The sequence below is a fragment of the Cebus imitator genome, unplaced genomic scaffold (genome assembly GCF_001604975.1).
Source record: "Cebus imitator isolate Cc_AM_T3 unplaced genomic scaffold, Cebus_imitator-1.0 Scaffold48, whole genome shotgun sequence".
Lineage (NCBI taxonomy): Eukaryota > Metazoa > Chordata > Mammalia > Primates > Cebidae > Cebus > Cebus imitator.
In genome coordinates this window covers 6,610,624-6,612,614 of record NW_016107363.1, presented here as the reverse complement: position 1 = coordinate 6,612,614, position 1,991 = coordinate 6,610,624, and positions in this window count along the sequence as shown.

Sequence of the window (1,991 nt, the reverse complement as noted above, 5' to 3'; positions counted from 1 at the left end):
AATGGCGCGATCTCGGCTCACTGCAACCTCCGCCTCCTGGGTTCAGGCAATTCTCCTGCCTCAGCCTCCTGAGTAGCTGGGATTACAGGCACGCACCACCATGCCCAGCCAATTTTTTGTAGTTTTAGTAGAGGTGGGGTTTCACCATGTTGACCAGGATGGTCTCGATCTCTTGACCTCGTGATCCACCCGCCTCGGTCTCCCAAAGTGCTGGGGTTACAGGCTTGAGCCACCGCGCCCGGCCAATTTTTTTTTTAATAGACAGTCTTGCTGGGTTGCCCAGGCTGAAGGGCAGTTGTACAATCACGGGTCACTGCCACCTCAAATTGCCAGGCTCAAGATATCCTCCCACCTCAGCCTTCTGAGTAGCTAGGTCTACAGGCATGCACTACGCACCACCACACCTGGTTAATTTTTTAAAACGTTGTAGAGGTAACTATGTTACCCTGATGGTCTTCAATTCCTGGCCTCAAGCCATTCTGCCATCTCAGTCCCCCAAGGTGGCAGGATTACTGTGACAATCTTTTCTACCCTCAAAAATTATTGGACAAAAAGGAGTTTGCTTCTTTTCCATTTTGTCCTCTGCAGGACCTGCAATATCGAAAGTTTTTAAGTACCACTTACTGACTTTGAAAAAAATCACTACTGTGATCATTTGTCAAAAACACATGCATGGAGATTGTTATCTACCAATCATATAATCTTAAAGAAAAATAATCTAATTTGGAAAAGTATGCAAAATGCATTCCTCAGAGCATGTGAAATTGCTTGTAAGGTATGAACCATGGACAAGTCGATTTCTCTTAAAAAAGCATTTGGATTGTCTGTTTGCACAGATTACAGAGAAAATGGAGCTAACTCCCAGCTGGCCAGATTCAGAGAAGCCTTCTTCCTGTTACTCCTCTAACTTACGGAACCAGTTGTCAGAGCACTGGACTCCAGTTATCTAACGTTTTTCCCCCTTAATCATAAAAGCTACATGCAGAAAAGCATACAGAATAAAGCATCGTGATTCTGCCTCTTAGAGGCCCACCGTTATTTATTTGTTTGTTTGTTTATGATGGAGTCTCCCTCTGTCGCCAGGCTGGAGTGCAATGGCTTGATCTCAGCTCACTGCAACCTCTGCCTCAGTTTCAAGCAATTCTCCTACCTCAGCCTCTGGAGTAGCTGGGACTGCAGGCGTGTGCCACCATGCCCAGCTAATTTTTGTATTTTTAGTAGAGACGGGGTTTCACCATGTTGGACAGGATGGTCTCGATCTCTTGACCTCATGATCTGCCCACCTCGGCCTCCCAAAATGCTGGGATTACAGGTGTGAGCCACTGCGCCCAGTCTATTTATTTATTTTTGAGTTGGAGTCTCACTCTGTCACCCAGGCTAGAGTGCAGTGGCACAATCTCGGCTCACTGCAACCTCCATCTCTTGGGTTTAAGTGGTTCTCCTGCCTCAACCTCCCAAGTAGCTGGGATTATGGGTGTGAGTCACCACGCTCTGGCTAATTTTTCTCTAAAAGGAGAGACAGGGTTTTACCATGTTGTCCAGGCTGGCCTCAGACTCCTGACCTCAAGTGATCTGTCCACCTCAGCCTCTCAAAGTGCTGGGATTACAGGTGTGAGCCTCTGTACTCAGCCCATATTTTGATATATTTCCTTCTGGTGTTTGTCCTATAGATATATTGGGATTATACAGATGCTAAATTGCTTACTATTAAGAGCATTTCTCGGGGGGCCAGGCGCGGTGGCTCACGCCTGTAATCCCAGCACTTTGGGAGGCCGAGGCGGGCGGATCACTAGGTCAAGAGATTGAGACCATCCTGGTCAACATGGTGAAACCCCGTCTCTACTAAAAATACAAAAAATTAGCTGAGCACAGTGGCGCGTGCCTGTAATCCCAGCTACTCAGGAGGCTGAGGCAGGAGAATTGCCTGAACCCAGGAGGCGGAGGTTGCGGTGAGCTGAGATCGCGCCATTGCACTCCAGCCTGGGTAACAA